Source organism: Heptranchias perlo, chromosome 35 (assembly GCF_035084215.1).
Source record: "Heptranchias perlo isolate sHepPer1 chromosome 35, sHepPer1.hap1, whole genome shotgun sequence".
In the NCBI taxonomy this organism is placed as follows: Eukaryota; Metazoa; Chordata; class Chondrichthyes; order Hexanchiformes; family Hexanchidae; genus Heptranchias; species Heptranchias perlo.
This window is the reverse complement of record NC_090359.1, coordinates 1,928,777-1,950,248: the sequence shown is the minus strand read 5'-3', so window position 1 is coordinate 1,950,248 and position 21,472 is coordinate 1,928,777.

Genomic DNA, 21,472 nt, shown 5'->3' with positions numbered 1-21,472 from the left:
TTTTCGTGGTTTTGTTGGTTTTCAGCAAAAAAACATATTTCAGCGAGCTGGAAGTTTTTTCTTTAATAGCTTAACATTTTGCCTTAGAATACGGGAACTTTTCGTGGTTCTTGTACATTTTTGTTGGTTTTCATCAAATGAACTTATTTCAGTCAGCTGGATCTTTCTTCTTCAAAGCAAAAAGGTTTTATCTTCAAATACAAGAACTTTTCGTGGTTTTCTTTGTTTTCAGCAAATGAACATATTTCAGCGAGCTTGAAGTTTTTTCTTTAATAGCTCAAGATTTTATCTTAAAATACAAGACCTTTTCGTGGTTCTTATCAATTTTTGTTGGTTTTCATCCAATGAACATATTTCAGTCAGCTGGATCTTTCTTCTTTAATGCAAAAAGATTTTATCTTCAAATACAAGAACTTTTCGTGGTTTTCTTTGTTTTCAGCAAATGAACATATTTCAGCGAGCTGGAAGTTTTTTCTTTAATAGCCCAAGATTTTATCTTAAAATACAAGAACTTTTCGTGGTTCTTGTCAATTTTTGTTGGCTTCCATCTGATGAGCTTCTTTCAGTCAGCTGGATCGTTCTTCTTCAAAGCAAAAAGATTTTATCTTCAAATACAAGAACTTTTCGTGGTTTTCTTTGTTTTCAGCAAATGAACATATTTCAGCGAGCTGGAAGTTTGTTCTTCAATAGCTCAAGATTTTATCTTAAAATAAAAGAACTTTTCGTGGTTTTGTTGGTTTTCACCAAATGAACATATTTCAGCGAGCTGGAAGTTTTTTCTTTAATAGCTCAAGCTTTTATCTTAAAATACAAGAACTTTTCGTGGTTCTTGTCAATTTTTGTTGGTTTTCATCTAATGAACTTATTTCAGTCAGCTGGATCTTTCTTCTTCAAAGCAAAAAGATTTTATCTTCAAATACAAGAACTTTTCGTGGTTTTCTTTGTTTTCAGCAAATGAAAATATTTCAGCGAGCTGGAAGTTTTTTCTTCAATAGCTCAAGATTTTATCTTAAAATACAAGAACCTTTCGTGGTTCTTATCAATTTTTGTTGGTTTTCATCCAATGAACTTATTTCAGTCAGCTGGATCTTTAATCTGTAATGCAAATAGATTTTATCTTCAAATACAAGAACTTTTCGTGGTTCTTGTCAATTTTTGTTGGTTTTCATCGAATGAACTTATTTCAGTCAGCTGGATCTTTCTTCTTCAAAGCAAAAAGATTTTATCTTCAAATACAAGAACTTTTCGTGGTTTTGTTGGTTTTCAGCAAATGAACATATTTCAGCGAGCGAGAAGTTTTTTCTTTAATAGCTCAAGATTTTATCTTAAAATACAAGAACTTTTCGTGGTTCTTGTCAATTTTTGTTGGCTTTCATCTGATGAACTTCTTTCAGTCAGCTGCATCTTTCTTATTTAATTCAAAAAGATTTTATCTTCAAACACAGGATGTTTTCGTGGTTCTTATCAATTTTTGTTGGTTTTCATCCAATGAACATATTTCAGTCAGCTGGATCTTTCTTCTTTAATGCAAAAAGATTTTATCTTCAAATACAAGAACTTTTCGTGGTTTTCTTTGTTTTCAGCAAATGAACATATTTCAGCGAGCTGGAAGTTTTTTCTTTAATAGCCCAAGATTTTATCTTAAAATACAAGAACTTTTCGTGGTTCTTGTCAATTTTTGTTGGCTTCCATCTGATGAGCTTCTTTCAGTCAGCTGGATCGTTCTTCTTCAAAGCAAAAAGATTTTATCTTCAAATACAAGAACTTTTCGTGGTTTTCTTTGTTTTCAGCAAATGAACATATTTCAGCGAGCTGGAAGTTTGTTCTTCAATAGCTCAAGATTTTATCTTAAAATAAAAGAACTTTTCGTGGTTTTGTTGGTTTTCACCAAATGAACATATTTCAGCGAGCTGGAAGTTTTTTCTTTAATAGCTCAAGCTTTTATCTTAAAATACAAGAACTTTTCGTGGTTCTTGTCAATTTTTGTTGGTTTTCATCTAATGAACTTATTTCAGTCAGCTGGATCTTTCTTCTTCAAAGCAAAAAGATTTTATCTTCAAATACAAGAACTTTTCGTGGTTTTCTTTGTTTTCAGCAAATGAAAATATTTCAGCGAGCTGGAAGTTTTTTCTTCAATAGCTCAAGATTTTATCTTAAAATACAAGAACCTTTCGTGGTTCTTATCAATTTTTGTTGGTTTTCATCCAATGAACTTATTTCAGTCAGCTGGATCTTTAATCTGTAATGCAAATAGATTTTATCTTCAAATACAAGAACTTTTCGTGGTTCTTGTCAATTTTTGTTGGTTTTCATCGAATGAACTTATTTCAGTCAGCTGGATCTTTCTTCTTCAAAGCAAAAAGATTTTATCTTCAAATACAAGAACTTTTCGTGGTTTTGTTGGTTTTCAGCAAATGAACATATTTCAGCGAGCGAGAAGTTTTTTCTTTAATAGCTCAAGATTTTATCTTAAAATACAAGAACTTTTCGTGGTTCTTGTCAATTTTTGTTGGCTTTCATCTAATGAACTTATTTCAGTCAGCTGGATCTTTCTTCTTCAAAGCAAAAAGATTTTATCTTCAAATACAAGAACTTTTCGTGGTTTTCTTTGTTTTCAGCAAATGAACATATTTCAGCGAGCTGGAAGTTTTTTCTTCAAAAGCTCAAGATTTTATCTTAAAATATAAGAACCTTTCGTGGTTCTTATCAATTTTTGTTGGTTTTCATCCAATGAACTTATTTCAGTCAGCTGGATCTTTCTTCTTTAATGCAAATAGATTTTATCTTCAAATACAAGAACTTTTCGTGGTTCTTGTCAATTTTTGTTGGTTTTCATCGAATGAACTTATTTCAGTCAGCTGGATCTTTCTTCTTCAAAGCAAAAAGATTTTATCTTCAAATACAAGAACTTTTCGTGGTTTTGTTGGTTTTCAGCAAGTGAACATATTTCAGCGAGCGAGAAGTTTTTTCTTTAATTGCACAAGATTATATCTTAAAATACAAGAACTTTTCGTGGTTCTTGTCAATTTTTGTTGGTTTTCATCTAATGAACTTATTTCAGTCAGCTTGATCTTTCTTCTTCAAAGCAAAAAGATTTTATCTTCAAATACAAGAAGTTTTCGTGGTTTTGTTGGTTTTCAGCAAAAAAACATATTTCAGCGAGCTGGAAGTTTTTTCTTTAATAGCGTAACATTTTGCCTTAAAATACGAGAACTTTTCGTGGTTCTTGTACATTTTTGTTGGTTTTCATCAAATTAACTTATTTCAGTCAGCTAGATCTTTCTTCTTCAAAGCAAAAAGGTTTTATCTTCAAATACAAGAACTTTTCGTGGTTTTCTTTGTTTTCAGCAAATGAACATATTTCAGCGAGCTGGAAGTTTTTTCTTTAATGGCTCAAGATTTTATCTTAAAATACAAGACCTTTTCGTGGTTCTTATCAATTTATGTTGGTTTTCATCTAATGAACTTATTTCAGTCAGCTGGATCTTTCTTCTTTAACGCAAATATATTTTATCTTCAAATACAAGAACTTTTCGTGGTTTTCTTTGTTTTCAGCAAATGAACATATTTCAGCGAGCTGGAAGTTTTTTCTTTAATAGCCCAAGATTTTATCTTAAAATACAAGAACTTTTCGTGGTTCTTGTCAATTTTTGTTGGCTTTCATCTAATGAACTTATTTCAGTCAGCTGGATCTTTCTTCTTCAAAGCAAAAAGATTTTATCTTCAAATACAAGAACTTTTCGTGGTTTTCTTTGTTTTCAGCAAATGAACATATTTCAGCGAGCTGGAAGTTTTTTCTTCAATAGCTCAAGATTTTATCTTAAAATACAAGAACCTTTCGTGGTTCTGATCAATTTTTGTTGGTTTTCATCCAATGAACTTATTTCAGTCAGCTGGATCTTTCTTCTTTAATGCAAATAGATTTTATCTTCAAATAAAAGAACTTTTCGTGGTTCTTGTCAATTTTTGTTGGTTTTCATCGAATGAACTTATTTCAGTCAGCTGGATCTTTCTTCTTCAAAGCAAAAAGATTTTATCTTCAAATACAAGAACTTTTCGTGGTTTTGTTGGTTTTCAGCAAATGAACATATTTCAGCGAGCGAGAAGTTTTTTCTTTAATTGCACAAGATTATATCTTAAAATACAAGAACTTTTCGTGGTTCTTGTCAATTTTTGTTGGTTTTCATCTAATGAACTTATTTCAGTCAGCTTGATCTTTCTTCTTCAAAGCAAAAAGATTTTATCTTAAAATAAAAGAACTTTTCGTGGTTCTTATCAATTTTTGTTGGTTTTCATCCAATGAACTTATTTCAGTCAGCTGGATCTTTCTTCTTTAGTGCAAATAGATTTTATCTTCAAATACAAGAACTTTTCGTGGTTTTCTTGCTTTTCAGCAAATGAAAATATTTAAGCGAGCTGGAAGGTTTTTCTTTAATAGCTCAAGATTTTATCTTAAAATACAAGAACTTTTCGTGGTTCTTATCAATTTTTGTTGGTTTTCATCCAATGAACTTATTTCAGTCAGCTGGAGCTTTATTCTTTAATGCAAAAAGATTTTATCTTCAAATACAAGAACTTTTCGTGCTTTTCTTTGTTTTCAGCAAATGAACATATTTCAGCGAGCTGGAAGTTTTTTCATCAATAGCCCAAGATTTTATCTTAAAATACAAGAACTTTTCGTGGTTCTTTTCAATTTTTGTTGGTTTTCATCTAATGAACTTATTTCAGTCTGCCACATCTTTCTTCTTCAAAGCAAAAATATTTTATCTTCAAATACAAGAACATTTCGTGGTTTTGTTGGTTTTCAGCAAATGAACATATTTCAGCGAGCTGGAAGTTTTTTCTTTAATAGCGTAAGATTTTATCTTAAAATACAAGAACTTTTCGTGGTTCTTGTCAATTTTTGTTGGTTTTCATCTAATGAACTTATTTCAGTCAGCTAGATCTTTCTTCTTCAAAGCAAAAAGATTTTATCTTCAAACACAAGAACTTTTCGTGGATTTCTTGGTTTTCAGCAAATGAACATATTTCAGCGAGCTGGAAGTTTTTTCTTTTATAGCTCAAGATTTTATCTGAAAATACAAGATCTTTTCGTGGTTCTTATCAATTTTTGTTGGTTTTCATCCAATGAACTTATTTCAGTCAGGTAGATCTTTCTTCTTCAAAGCAAAAAGATTCTATCTTCAAATACAAGAACTTTTCGTGGTTTTGTTGGTTTTCAGCAAATTAACATATTTCAGCGAGCGAGAAGTTTTTTCTTTAATAGCGTAAGATTTTATCTTGAAATACAAGAACGTTTCGTGGTTCTTGTCAATTTTTGTTGGTTTTCATCCACTGAACCTATTTCAGTCAGCTAGATCGTTCTTCTTCAAAGCAAAAAGATTTTATCTTCAAATACAAGAACTTTTCGTGGTTTTGTTGGTTTTCAGCAAATGAACATATTTCAGCGAGCGAGAAGTTTTTTCTTTAATAGCGTAAGATTTTATCTTAAACTACAAGAACGCTTCGTGGTTCTTGTCAATTTTTGTTGGCTTTCATCTGATGAACTTCTTTCAGTCAGTTGCATCTTTCTTATTTAATTCAAAAAGATTTTATCTTCAAACACAAGATGTTTTCGTGGTTCTTATCAATTTTTGTTGGTTTTCATCCAATGAACTTATTTCAGTCAGCTGGATCTTTCTTCTTTAATGCAAAAAGATTTTATCTTCAAATACAAGAACTTTTCGTGGTTTTCTTTGTTTTCAGCAAATGAACATATTTCAGCGAGCTGGAAGTTTTTTCTTCAATAGCCCAAGATTTTATCTTAAAATACAAGAACTTTTCGTGGTTCTTTTCAATTTTTGTTGGTTTTCATCTAATGAACTTATTTCAGTCTGCCACATCTTTCTTCTTCAAAGCAAAAATATTTTATCTTCAAATACAAGAACATTTCGTGGTTTTGTTGGTTTTCAGCAAATGAACATATTTCAGCGAGCTGGAAGTTTTTTCTTTAATAGCGTAAGATTTTATCTTAAAATACAAGAACTTTTCGTGGTTCTTGTCAATTTTTGTTGGTTTTCATCTAATGAACTTATTTCAGTCAGCGAGATCTTTCTTCTTCAAAGCAAAAAGATTTTATCTTCAAACACAAGAACTTTTCGTGGATTTCTTGGTTTTCAGCAAATGAACATATTTCAGCGAGCTGGAAGTTTTTTCTTTAATAGCTCAAGATTTTATCTGAAAATACAATATCTTTTCGTGGTTATTATCAATTTTTGTTGGTTTTCATCCAATGAACTTATTTCAGTCAGCTGGATCTTTCTTCTTCAAAGCAAAAAGATTCTATCTTCAAATACAAGAACTTTTCGCGGTTTTGTTGGTTTTCAGCAAATGAACATATTTCAGCGAGTGAGAAGTTTTTTCTTTTATAGCGTAAGATTTTATCTTGAAATACAAGAACGTTTCGTGGTTCTTGTCAATTTTTGTTGGTTTTCATCCACTGAACCTATTTCAGTCAGCTAGATCTTTCTTCTTCAAAGCAAAAAGATTTTATCTTCAAATACAAGAAATTTTCGTGGTTTTGTTGGTTTTCAGCAAATGAACATATTTCAGCGAGCGAGAAGTTTTTTCTTTAATAGCCCAAGATTTTATCTTAAACTACAAGAACTTTTCGTGGTTCTTGTCAATTTTTGTTGGCTTTCATCTGATGAACTTCTTTCAGTCAGCTGCATCTTTCTTATTTAATTCAAAAAGATTTTATCTTCAAATACAAGATGTTTTCGTGGTTCTTATCAATTTTTGTTGGTTTTCATCCAATGAACTTATTTCAGTCAGCTGGATCTTTCTTCTTCAATGCAAAAAGATTTTATCTTCAAATTCAAGAACTTTTCGTTGTTTTCTTTGTTTTCAGCAAATGAACATATTTCAGCGAGCTGGAAGTTTTTTCTTTAATAGCTCAAGATTTTATCTTAAAATACAAGAACTTTTCGTGGTTCTTCTCAATTTTTGATGGTTTTCATCCAATGAACTTATTTCAGTCAGCTGGATCTTTCTTCTTTAATGCAAAAAGATTTCATCTTCAAATACAAGAACTTTTCGTGGTTTTCTTGGTTTTCAGCAAATGAACATATTTCAGCGAGCGAGAAGTTTTTTCTTTAATAGCGTAAGATTTTATCTTAAAATACAAGAACGTTTCGTGGTTCTTGTCAATTTTTGTTGGCTTTCATCTGATGAACTTCTTTCAGTCAGCTGCATCTTTCTTATTTAATTCAAAAAGATTTTATCTTCAAACACAAGATGTTTTCGTGGTTCTTATCAATTTTTGTTGGTTTTCATCCAATGAACTTATTTCAGTCAGCTGGATCTTTCTTCTTCAATGCAAAAAGATTTTATCTTCAAATTCAAGAACTTTTCGTTGTTTTCTTTGTTTTCAGCAAATGAACATATTTCAGCGAGCTGGGAGTTTTTTCTTTAATAGCTCAAGATTTTATCTTAAAATACAAGAACTTTTCGTGGTTCTTCTCAATTTTTGATGGTTTTCATCCAATGAATTTATTTCAGTCAGTTGGATCTTTCTTCTTTAATGCAAAGAGATTTCATCTTCAAATACAAGAACTTTTCGTGGTTTTCTTGGTTTTCAGCAAATGAACATATTTCAGCGAGCTGGAAGTTTGTTCTTTAATAGCTCAAGACTTTATCTTAAAATACAAGAACTTTTCGTGGTTTTGTTGGTTTTCACCAAATGAACATATTTCAGCGAGCTGGAAGTTTTTTCTTTGATAGCTCAAGATTTTATCTCAAAATACAAGAACTTTTCGTGGTTCTTGTCAATTTTTTTAGTTATCATCGAATGAACTTATTTCAGTCAGCTAGATCTTTCTTCTTCAAAGCAAAAAGATTTTATCTTCAAATACAAGAACTTTTCGTGGTTTTGTTGGTTTTCAGCAAATGAACATATTTCAGCGAGCTGGAAGTTTTTTCTTTAATAGCGTAAGATTTTATCTTAAAATACAAGAACTTTTCGTGGTTCTTGTCAATTTTTGTTGGTTTTCATCCACTGAACCTATTTCAGTCAGCAAGATCTTTCTTCTTCGAAGCAAAAAGATTTTATCTTCAAATACAAGAACTTTTCGTGGTTTTGTTGGTTTTCAGCAAATGAACATATTTCAGCGAGCGAGAAGTTTTTTCTTTAATTGCACAAGATTTTATGTTAAAATATAAGAACTTTTCGTGGTTCTTGTGAATTTTTGTTGGCTTTCATCTGATGAACTTCTTTCAGTCAGCTGCATCTTTCTTATTTAATTCAAAAAGATTTTATCTTCAAATACAAGATGTTTTCGTGGTTCTTATCAATTTTTGTTGGTTTTCATCCAATGAACTTATTTCAGTCAGCTGGATCTTTCTTCTTTCATGCAAAAAGATTTTATCTTCAAATACAAGAACTTTTCGTGGTTTTCTTTGTTTTCAGCAAATGAACATATTTCAGCGAGCTGGAAGTTTTTTCTTTAATAGCTCAAGATTTTATCTTAAAATACAAGAACTTTTCGTGGTTCTTCTCAATTTTTGATGGTTTTCATCCAATGAACTTATTTCAGTCAGCTGGATCTTTCTTCTTTAATGCAAAAAGATTTTGTCTTCAAATACAAGAACTTTTCGTGGTTTTCTTTGTTTTCAGCAAATGAACATATTTCAGCGAGCTGGAAGTTTGTTCTTTAACAGCTCAAGACTTTATCTTAAAATACAAGAACTTTTCGTGGGTTTGTTGTTTTTCACCAAATGAACATATTTCAGCGAGCTGGAAGTTTTTTCTTTAATAGCTCAAGATTTTATCTCAAAATACAAGAACTTTTCGTGGTTCTTGTCAATTTTTTTAGTTTTCATCGAATGAACTTATTTCAGTCAGCTAGATCTTTCTTCTTCAAAGCAAGAAGATTTTATCTTCAAATACAAGAACTTTTCGTGGTTTTGTTGGTTTTCAGCAAATGAACATATTTCAGCGAGCTGGAAGTTTTTTCTTTAATAGCTCAAGATTTTATCTCAAAATACAAGAACTTTTCGTGGTTCTTATCAATTTTTGTTGGTTTTCATCGAATGAACTTATTTCAGTCAGCTGGATCTTTCTTCTTTCATGCAAATAGATTTTATCTTCAAATACAAGAACTTTTCGTGGTTCTTGTCAATTTTTGTTGGTTTTCATCGAATGAACTTATTTCAGTCAGGTGGATCGTTCTTCTTCGAAGCAAAAAGATTTTATCTTCAAATACAAGAACTTTTCGTGGTTTTGTTGGTTTTCAGCAAATGAACATATTTCAGCGAGCGAGAAGTTTTTTCTTTAATTGCACAAGATTTTATGTTAAAATACAAGAACTTTTCGTGGTTCTTGTGAATTTTTGTTGGCTTTCATCTGATGAACTTCTTTCAGTCAGCTGCATCTTTCTTATTTAATTCAAAAAGATTTTATCTTCAAATACAAGATGTTTTCGTGGTTCTTATCAATTTTTGTTGGTTTTCATCCAATGAACTTATTTCAGTCAGCTGGATCTTTCTTCTTTAATGCAAAAAGATTTTATCTTCAAATACAAGAACTTTTCGTGGTTTTCTTTGTTTTCAGCAAATGAACATATTTCAGCGAGCTGGAAGTTTTTTCTTTAATAGCTCAAGATTTTATCTTAAAATACAAGAACTTTTCGTGGTTCTTCTCAATTTTTGATGGTTTTCATCCAATGAACTTATTTCAGTCAGCTGGATCTTTCTTCTTTAATGCAAAAAGATTTTGTCTTCAAATACAAGAACTTTTCGTGGTTTTCTTTGTTTTCAGCAAATGAACATATTTCAGCGAGCTGGAAGTTTGTTCTTTAATAGCTCAAGACTTTATCTTAAAATACAAGAACTTTTCGTGGGTTTGTTGTTTTTCACCAAATCAACATATTTCAGCGAGCTGGAAGTTTTTTCTTTAATAGCTCAAGATTTTATCTCAAAATACAAGAACTTTTCGTGGTTCTTGTCAATTTTTTTAGTTTTCATCGAATGAACTTATTTCAGTCAGCTAGATCTTTCTTCTTCAAAGCAAGAAGATTTTATCTTCAAATACAAGAACTTTTCGTGGTTTTGTTGGTTTTCAGCAAATGAACATATTTCAGCGAGCGAGAAGTTTTTTCTTTAATAGCCCAAGATTTTATCTTAAAATACAAGAACTTTTTGTGGTTCTTGTCAATTTTTGTTGGCTTCCATCTGATGAGCTTCTTTCAGTCAGCGAGATCGTTCTTCTTCAAAGCAAAAAGATTTTATCTTCAAATACAAGAACTTTTCGTGGTTTTCTTTGTTTTCAGCAAATGAACATATTTCAGCGAGCTGGAAGTTTGTTCTTTAATAGCTCAAGATTTTATCTTAAAATAAAAGAACTTTTCGTGGTTTTGTTGGTTTTCACCAAATGAACATATTTCAGCGAGCTGGAAGTTTTTTCTTTAATAGCTCAAGATTTTATCTTAAAATACAAGAACTTTTCGTGGTTCTTGTCAATTTTTGTTGGCTTTCATCTCATGAACTTATTTCAGTCAGCTGGATCTTTCTTCTTCAAAGCAAAAAAGATTTTATCTTCAAATACAAGAACTTTTCGTGGTTTTCTTTGTTTTCAGCAAATGAAAATATTTCAGCGAGCTGGAAGTTTTTTCTTCAATAGCTCAAGATTTCATCTTAAAATACAAGAACCTTTCGTGGTTCTTAGCAATTTTTGTTGGTTTTCATCCAATGAACTTATTTCAGTCAGCTGGATCTTTCTTCTTTAATGCAAATAGATTTTATCTTCAAATACAAGAACTTTTCGTGGTTCTTGTCAATTTTTGTTGGTTTTCATCGAATGAACTTATTTCAGTCAGCTGGATCTTTCTTCTTCAAAGCAAAAAGATTTTATCTTCAAATACAAGAACTTTTCGTGGTTTTGTTGGTTTTCAGCAAATGAACATATTTCAGCGAGCGAGAAGTTTTTTCTTTAATAGCTCAAGATTTTATCTTAAAATACAAGAACTTTTCGTGGTTCTTGTCAATTTTTGTTGGCTTTCATCTAATGAACTTATTTCAGTCAGCTGGATCTTTCTTCTTCAAAGCAAAAAGATTTCATCTTCAAATACAAGAACTTTTCGTGGTTTTCTTTGTTTTCAGCAAATGAACATATTTCAGCGAGCTGGAAGTTTTTTCTTCAAAAGCTCAAGATTTTATCTTAAAATACAAGAACCTTTCGTGGTTCTTATCAATTTTTGTTGGTTTTCATCCAATGAACTTATTTCAGTCAGCTGGATCTTTCTTCTTTAATGCAAATAAATTTTGTCTTCAAATACAAGAACTTTTCGTGGTTCTTGTCAATTTTTGTTGGTTTTCATCGAATGAACTTATTTCAGTCAGCTGGATCTTTCTTCTTCAAAGCAAAAAGATTTTATCTTCAAATACAAGAACTTTTCGTGGTTTTCTTGGTTTTCAGCAAATGAACATATTTCAGCGAGCGAGAAGTTTTTTCTTTAATTGCACAAGATTATATCTTAAAATACAAGAACTTTTCGTGGTTCTTGTCAATTTTTGTTGGTTTTCATCTAATGAACTTATTTCAGTCAGCTTGATCTTTCTTCTTCAAAGCAAAAAGATTATATCTTAAAATGCAAGAAGTTTTCGTGGTTTTGTTGGTTTTCAGCAAAAAAACATATTTCAGCGAGCTGGAAGTTTTTTCTTTAATAGCGTAACATTTTGCCTTAAAATACGAGAACTTTTCGTGGTTCTTGTACATTTTTGTTGGTTTTCATCAAATGAACTTATTTCAGTCAGCGAGATCTTTCTTCTTCAAAGCAAAAAGGTTTTATCTTCAAATACAAGAACTTTTCGTGGTTTTCTTTGTTTTCAGCAAATGAACATATTTCAGCGAGCTGGAAGTTTTTTCTTTAACAGCTCAAGATTTTATCTTAAAATACAAGACCTTTTCGTGGTTCTTATCAATTTTTGTTGGTTTTCATCCAATGAACATATTTCAGTCAGCTGGATCTTTCTTCTTTAATGCAAAAATATTTTATCTTCAAATACAAGAACTTTTCGTGGTTTTCTTTGTTTTCAGCAAATGAACATATTTCAGCGAGCTGGAAGTTTTTTCTTTAATAGCCCAAGATTTTATCTTAAAATACAAGAACTTTTCGTGGTTCTTGTCAATTTTTGTTGGCTTTCATCGAATGAACTTATTTCAGTCAGCTGGATCTTTCTTCTTCAAAGCAAAAAGATTTTATCTTCAAATACAAGAACTTTTCGTGGTTTTCTTTGTTTTCACCAAATGAACATATTTCAGCGAGCTGGAAGTTTTTTCTTTAATAGCTCAAGATTTTATCTTAAAATACAAGAACTTTTCGTGGTTCTTGTCAATTTTTGTTGGCTTTCATCTCATGAACTTATTTCAGTCAGCTGGATCTTTCTTCTTCAAAGCAAAAAAGATTTTATCTTCAAATACAAGAACTTTTCGTGGTTTTCTTTGTTTTCAGCAAATGAAAATATTTCAGCGAGCTGGAAGTTTTTTCTTCAATAGCTCAAGATTTCATCTTAAAATACAAGAACCTTTCGTGGTTCTTAGCAATTTTTGTTGGTTTTCATCCAATGAACTTATTTCAGTCAGCTGGATCTTTCTTCTTTAATGCAAATAGATTTTATCTTCAAATACAAGAACTTTTCGTGGTTCTTGTCAATTTTTGTTGCTTTTCATCGAATGAACTTATTTCAGTCAGCTGGATCTTTCTTCTTCAAAGCAAAAAGATTTTATCTTCAAATACAAGAACTTTTCGTGGTTTTGTTGGTTTTCAGCAAATGAACATATTTCAGCGAGCGAGAAGTTTTTTCTTTAATAGCTCAAGATTTTATCTTAAAATACAAGAACTTTTCGTGGTTCTTGTCAATTTTTGTTGGCTTTCATCTAATGAACTTATTTCAGTCAGCTGGATCTTTCTTCTTCAAAGCAAAAAGATTTCATCTTCAAATACAAGAACTTTTCGTGGTTTTCTTTGTTTTCAGCAAATGAACATATTTCAGCGAGCTGGAAGTTTTTTCTTCAAAAGCTCAAGATTTTATCTTAAAATACAAGAACCTTTCGTGGTTCTTATCAATTTTTGTTGGTTTTCATCCAATGAACTTATTTCAGTCAGCTGGATCTTTCTTCTTTAATGCAAATAAATTTTGTCTTCAAATACAAGAACTTTTCGTGGTTCTTGTCAATTTTTGTTGGTTTTCATCGAATGAACTTATTTCAGTCAGCTGGATCTTTCTTCTTGAAAGCAAAAAGATTTTATCTTCAAATACAAGAACTTTTCGTGGTTTTCTTGGTTTTCAGCAAATGAACATATTTCAGCGAGCGAGAAGTTTTTTCTTTAATTGCACAAGATTATATCTTAAAATACAAGAACTTTTCGTGGTTCTTGTCAATTTTTGTTGGTTTTCATCTAATGAACTTATTTCAGTCAGCTTGATCTTTCTTCTTCAAAGCAAAAAGATTATATCTTAAAATGCAAGAAGTTTTCGTGGTTTTGTTGGTTTTCAGCAAAAAAACATATTTCAGCGAGCTGGAAGTTTTTTCTTTAATAGCGTAACATTTTGCCTTAAAATACGAGAACTTTTCGTGGTTCTTGTACATTTTTGTTGGTTTTCATCAAATGAACTTATTTCAGTCAGCGAGATCTTTCTTCTTCAAAGCAAAAAGGTTTTATCTTCAAATACAAGAACTTTTCGTGGTTTTCTTTGTTTTCAGCAAATGAACATATTTCAGCGAGCTGGAAGTTTTTTCTTTAACAGCTCAAGATTTTATCTTAAAATACAAGACCTTTTCGTGGTTCTTATCAATTTTTGTTGGTTTTCATCCAATGAACATATTTCAGTCAGCTGGATCTTTCTTCTTTAATGCAAAAATATTTTATCTTCAAATACAAGAACTTTTCGTGGTTTTCTTTGTTTTCAGCAAATGAACATATTTCAGCGAGCTGGAAGTTTTTTCTTTAATAGCCCAAGATTTTATCTTAAAATACAAGAACTTTTCGTGGTTCTTGTCAATTTTTGTTGGCTTTCATCGAATGAACTTATTTCAGTCAGCTGGATCTTTCTTCTTCAAAGCAAAAAGATTTTATCTTCAAATACAAGAACTTTTCGTGGTTTTCTTTGTTTTCAGCAAATGAACATATTTCAGCGAGCTGGAAGTTTTTTCTTCAATAGCTCAAGATTTTATCTTAAAATACAAGAACCTTTCGTGGTTCTTATCAATTTTTGTTGGTTTTGATCCAATGAACTTATTTCAGTCAGCTGGATCTTTCTTCTTTAATGTAAATAGATTTTATCTTCAAATACAAGAACTTTTCGTGGTTCTTGTCAATTTTTGTTGGTTTTCATCGAATGAACTTATTTCAGTCAGCTGGATCTTTCTTCTTCAAAGCAAAAAGATTTTATCTTCAAATACAAGAACTTTTCGTGGTTTTGTTGGTTTTCAGCAAATGAACATATTTCAGCGAGCGAGAAGTTTTTTCTTTAATTGCACAAGATTATATCGTAAAATACAAGAACTTTTCGTGGTTCTTGTCAATTTTTGTTGGTTTTCATCGAATGAACTTATTTCAGTCAGCTTGATCTTTCTTCTTCAAAGCAAAAAGATTTTATCTTCAAATACAAGAAGTTTTCGTGGTTTTGTTGGTTTTCAGCAAAAAAACATATTTCAGCGAGCTGGAAGTTTTTTCTTTAATAGCGTAACATTTTGCCTTAAAATACGAGAACTTTTCGTGGTTCTTGTACATTTTTGTTGGTTTTCATCAAATTAACTTATTTCAGTCAGCTGGATCTTTCTTCTTCAAAGCAAAAAGGTTTTATCTTCAAATACAAGAACTTTTCGTGGTTTTCTTTGTTTTCAGCAAATGAACATATTTCAGCGAGCTGGAAGTTTTTTCTTTAATAGCTCAAGATTTTATTTTAAAATACAACACCTTTTCGTGGTTCTTATCAATTTTTGTTGGTTTTCATCCAATGAACATATTTCAGTCAGCTGGATCTTTGTTCTTTAATGCAAAAATATTTCATCTTCAAATACAAGAACTTTTCGTGGTTTTCTTTGTTTTCAGCAAATGAACATATTTCAGCGAGCTGGAAGTTTTTTCTTTAATAGCTCAAGATTTTATCTTAAAATACAAGAACTTTTCGTGGTTCTTGTCAATTTTTGTTGGCTTTCATCGAATGAACTTATTTCAGTCAGCTGGATCTTTCTTCTTCAAAGCAAAAAGATTTTATCTTCAAATACAAGAACTTTTCGTGGTTTTGTTTGTTTTCAGCAAATGAACATATTTCAGCGAGCTGGAAGTTTTTTCTTCAATAGCTCAAGAATTTATCTTAAAATACAAGAACCTTTCGTGGTTCTTATCAATTTTTATTGGTTTTCATCCAATGAACTTATTTCAGTCAGCTGGATCTTTCTTCTTTAATGCAAATAGATTTTATCTTCAAATGCAAGAACTTTTCGTGGTTCTTGTCAATTTTTGTTGGTTTTCATCGAATGAACTTATTTCAGTCAGCTGGATCTTTCTTCTTCAAAGCAAAAAGATTTTATCTTCAAATACAAGAACTTTTCGTGGTTTTGTTGGTTTTCAGCAAATGAACATATTTCAGCGAGCGAGAAGTTTTTTCTTTAATTGCACAAGATTATATCTTAAAATACAAGAACTTTTCGTGGTTCTTGTCAATTTTTGTTGGTTTTCATCTTATGAACTTATTTCAGTCAGCTTGATCTTTCTTCTTCAAAGCAAAAAGATTTTATCTTGAAATAAAAGAACTTTTCGTGGTTTTGTTGGTTTTCACCAAATGAACATATTTCAGCGAGCTGGACGTTTTTTCTTTAACAGCTCAAGATTTTATCTTAAAATACAAGACCTTTTCGTGGTTCTTATCAATTTTTGTTGGTTTTCATCCAATGAACTTATTTCAGTCAGCTGGATCTTTCTTCTTTAATGCAAATAGATTTTGTCTTCAAATACAAGAACTTTTCGTGGTTCTTGTCAATTTTTGTTGGTTTTCATCGAATGAACTTATTTCAGTCAGCTGGATCTTTCTTCTTCAAAGCAAAAAGATTTTATCTTCAAATACAAGAACTTTTCGTGGTTTTGTTGGTTTTCAGCAAATGAACATATTTCAGCGAGCGAGAAGTTTTTTCTTTAATTGCACAAGATTATATCTTAAAATACAAGAACTTTTCGTGGTTCTTGTCAATTTTTGTTGGTTTTCATCTAATGAACTTATTTCAGTCAGCTTGATCTTTCTTCTTCAAAGCAAAAAGATTTTATCTTCAAATACAAGAAGTTTTCGTGGTTTTGTTGGTTTTCAGCAAAAAAACATATTTCAGCGAGCTGGAAGTTTTTTCTTTAATAGCGTAACATTTTGCCTTAAAATACGAGAACTTTTCGTGGTTCTTGTACATTTTTGTTGATTTTCATCAAATGAACTTATTTCAGTCAGCTCGATCTTTCTTCTTCAAAGCAAAAAGATTTTATCTTCAAATACAAGAACTTTTCGTGGTTTTCTTTGTTTTCAGCAAATGAACATATTTCAGCGAGCTGGAAGTTTTTTCTTTAATAGCTCAAGTTTTTGTCTTAAAATACAAGACCTTTTCGTGATTCTTATCAATTTTTGTTGGTTTTCATCCAATGAACATATTTCAGTCAGCTGGATCTTTCTTCTTTAATGCAAAAATATTTTATCTTCAAATACAAGAACTTTTCGTGGTTTTCTTTGTTTTCAGCAAATGAAAATATTTCAGCGAGCTGGAAGTTTTTTCTTTAATAGCCCAAGATTTTATCTTAAAAGACAAGAACTTTTCGTGGTTCTTGTCAATTTTTGTTGGCTTTCATCTAATGAACTTATTTCAGTCAGCTGGATCTTTCTTCTTCAAAGCAAAAAGATTTTATCTTCAAATACAAGAACTTTTCGTGGTTTTCTTTGTTTTCAGCAGATGAACATATTTCAGCGAGCTGGAAGTTTTTTCTTCAATAGCTCAAGATTTTATCTTAAAATACAAGAACCTTTCGTGGTTCTTATCAATTTTTGTTGGTTTTCATCCAATGAACTTATTTCAGTCAGCTGGATCTTTCTTCATTAATGCAAATAGATTTTATCTTCAAATACAAGAACTTTTCGTGGTTCTTGTCAATTTTAGTTGGTTTTCATCGAATGAACTTATTTCAGTCAGCTGGATCTTTCTTCTTCAAAGCAAAAAGATTTTATCTTCAAATACAAGAACTTTTCGTGGTTTTGTTGGTTTTCAGCAAATGAACATATTTCAGCGAGCGAGAAGTTTTTTCTTTAATTGCACAAGATTATATCTTAAAATACAAGAACTTTTCGTGGTTCTTGTCAATTTTTGTTGGCTTTCATCTAATGAACTTATTTCAGTCAGCTGGATCTTTCTTCTTCAAAGCAAAAAGATTTTATCTTCAAATACAAGAACTTTTCGTGGTTTTCTTTGTTTTCAGCAAATGAAAATATTTCAGCGAGCTGGAAGTTTTTTCTTCAATAGCTCAAGATTTTGTCTTAAAATACAAGAACCTTTCATGGTTCTTAGCAATTTTTGTTGGTTTTCATCCAATGAACTTATTTCAGTCAGCTGGATCTTTCTTCTTTAATGCAAATAGATTTTATCTTCAAATACAAGAACTTGTCGTGGTTCTTGTCAATTTTTGTTGGTTTTCATCGAATGAACTTATTTCAGTCAGCTGGATCTTTCTTCTTCAAAGCAAAAAGATTTCATCTTCAAATACAAGAACTTTTCGTTGTTTTTCTTTGTTTTCAGCAAATGAACATATTTCAGCGAGCTGGAAGTTTTTTCTTTAATAGCCCAAGATTTTATCTTAAAATACAAGAACTTTTCGTGGTTCTTGTCAATTTTTGTTGGCTTTCATCGAATGAACTTATTTCAGTCAGCTGGATCTTTCTTCTTCAAAGCAAAAAGATTTTATCTTCAAATACAAGAACTTTTCGTGGTTTTCTTTGATTTCAGCAAATGAACATATTTCAGCGAGCTGGAAGTTTTTTCTTCAATAGCTCAAGATTTTATCTTAAAATACAAGAACCTTTCGTGGTTCTTATCAATTTTTGTTGGTTTTCATCCAATGAACTTATTTCAGTCAGCTGGATCTTTCTTCTTTAATGCAAATAGATTTTATCTTCAAATACAAGAACTTTTCGTGGTTCTTGTCAATTTTTGTTGGTTTTCATCGAATGAACTTATTTCAGTCAGCTGGATCTTTCTTCTTCAAAGCAAAAAGATTTTATCTTCAAATACAAGAACTTTTCGTGGTTTGTTGGTTTTCAGCAAATGAACATATTTCAGCGAGCGAGAAGTTTTTTCTTTAATTGCACAAGATTATATCTTAAAATACAAGAACTTTTCGTGGTTCTTGTCAATTTTTGTTGGTTTTCATCTAATGAACTTATTTCAGTCAGCTTGATCTTTCTTCTTCAAAGCAAAAAGATTTTATCTTAAAATAAAAGAACTTTTCGTGGTTTTGTTGGTTTTCACCAAATGAACATATTTCAGCGAGCTGGAAGTTTTTTCTTTAATAGCTCAAGATTTTATCTTAAAATACAAGACCTTTTCGTGGTTCTTATCAATTTTTGTTGGTTTTCATCCAATGAACATATTTCAGTCAGCTGGATCTTTCTTCTTTAATGCAAAAAGATTTTATCTTAAAATACAATAACTTTTCGTGGTTTTCATTGTTTTCAGCAAATGAACATATTTCAGCGAGCTGGAAGTTTTTTCTTTAATAGCCCAAGATTTTATCTTAAAATACAAGAACTTTTCGTGGTTCTTGTCAATTTTTGTTGGCTTCCATCTGATGAGCTTCTTTCAGTCAGCTGGATCGTTCTTCTTCAAAGCAAAAAGATTTTATCTTCAAATACAAGAACTTTTCGTGGTTTTCTTTGTTTTCAGCAAATGAACATATTTCAGCGAGCTGGAAGTTTGTTCTTTAATAGCTCAAGATTTTATCTTAAAATAAAAGAACTTTTCATGGTTTTGTTGGTTTTCACCAAATGAACATATTTCAGCGAGCTGGAAGTTTTTTCTTTAATAGCTCAAGATTTTATCTCAAAATACAAGAACTTTTCGTGGTTCTTGTCAATTTTTGTTGGTTTTCATCGAATGAACTTATTTCAGTCAGCTAGATCTTTCTTCTTCAAAGCAAATAGATTTTATCTTCAAATACAAGAACTTTTCGTGGTTTTGTTGGTTTTCAGCAAATGAACATATTTCAGCGAGCGAGAAGTTTTTTCTTTAATAGCTCAAGATTTTATCTTAAAATACAAGAACTTTTCGTGGTTCTTGTCAATTTTTGTTGGCTTTCATCTAATGAACTTATTTCAGTCAGCTTGATCTTTCTTCTTAAAAGCAAAAAGATTTTATCTTCAAATACAAGAACTTTTCGTGGTTTTCTTTGTTTTCAGCAAATGAACATATTTCAGCGAGCTGGAAGTTTTTTCTTAAATAGCTCAAGATTTTATCTTCAAATACAAGAACTTTTCGTGGTTCTTGTCAATTTTTGTTGGTTTTCATCGAATGAACTTATTTCAGTCAGCTGGATCTTTCTTCTTCAAAGCAAAAAGATTTTATCTTCAAATACAAGAACTTTTCGTGGTTTTGTTGGTTTTCAGCAAATGAACATATTTCAGCGAGCGAGAAGTTTTTTCTTTAATTGCACGAGATTATATCTTAAAATACAAGAACTTTTCGTGGTTTTGTTGGTTTTCAGCAAAAAAACATATTTCAGCGAGCTGGAAGTTTTTTCTTTAATAGCTCAAGATTTTATCTTAAAATACAAGACCTTTTCGTGGTTCTTATCAATTTTTGTTGGTTTTCATCCAATGAACATATTTCAGTCAGCTGGATCTTTCTTCTTTAATGCAAAAAGATTTTATCTTCAAATACAAGAACTTTTCGTGGTTTTCTTTGTTTTCAGCAAATGAACATATTTCAGCGAGCTGGAAGTTTTTTCTTTAATAGCCCAAGATTTTATCTAAAAATACAAGAACTTTTCGTGGTTCTTTTCAATTTTTGTTGGTTTTCATCTGATGAACTTATTTCAGTCTGCCACATCTTTCTTCTTCAAAGCAAAAATATTTTATCTTCAAATTCAAGAACTTTTCGTGGTTTTGTTGGTTTGCAGCAAATGAACATATATCAGCGAGCTGGAAGTTTTTTCTTTAATAGCGTAAGATTTTATCTTAAAATACAAGAACTTTTCGTGGTTCTTGTCAATTTTTGTTGGTTTTCACCTAATGAACCTATTTCAGTCAGCTAGATCTTTCTTCTTCAAAGCAAAAAGATTTTATCTTCAAATACAAGAACTTTTCGTGGTTTTCTTGGTTTTCAGCAAATGAACATATTTCAGCGAGCTGGAAGTTTTTTGTTTAATAGCTCAAGATTTTATCTTAAAATACAAGAACTTTTCGTGGTTCTTTTCAATTTTTGTTGGTTTTCATCTGATGAACTTATTTCAGTCTGCCACATCTTTCTTCTTCAAAGCAAAAATATTTTATCTTCAAATTCAAGAACTTTTCGTTGTTTGGTTGGTTTTCAGCAAATGAACATATTTCAGCGAGCTGGAAGTTTTTTTCTTTAATAGCTCAAGATTTTATGTTAAAATACAAGAACTTTTCGTGGTTCTTCTCAATTTTTGATCGTTTTCATCCAATGAACTTATTTCAGTCAGCTGGATCGTTCTTCTTCAATGCAAAAAGATTTTATCTTCAAATACAAGAACTTTTTGTGGTTTTCTTGGTTTTCAGCAAATGAACATATTTCAGCGAGCTGGAAGTTTTTTGTTTAATAGCTCAAGATTTTGTCTTAAAATACCAGAACTTTTCGTGGTTCTTCTCAATTTTTGTTGGATTTCACCTAATGAACCTATTTCAGTGAGCTAGATCTTTCTTCGTCAAAGCAAAAAGATATTATCTTCAAATACAAGAACTTTTCGTGGTTTTGTTGGTTTTCAGCAAATGAACATATTTCAGCGAGCTGGAAGTTTTTGCTTTAATAGCTCAAGATTTTGTCTTAAAATACAAGAACTTTTCGTGGTTCTTCTCAATTTTTGATGGTTTTCATCCAATGAACTTATTTCAGTCAGCTGGATCTTTCTTCTTTAATGCAAAAAGATTTTATCTTCAAATACAAGAACTTTTCGTGGTTTTCTTTGTTTTCAGCAAATGAACATATTTCAGCGAGCTGGAAGGTTTTTCTTTAATAGCTCAAGATTTTATCTTAAAATACAAGAACTTTTCGTGGTTCTTATCAATTTTTGTTGGTTTTCATCCAATGAACTTATTTCAGTCAGCTGGATCTTTCTTCTTTCATGCAAAAAGATTTTATCTTCAAATACAAGAACTTTTCGTGGTTTTCTTGGTTTTCGGCAAATGAACATATTTCAGCGAGCTGGAAGTTTTTTCTTTAATAGCTCAA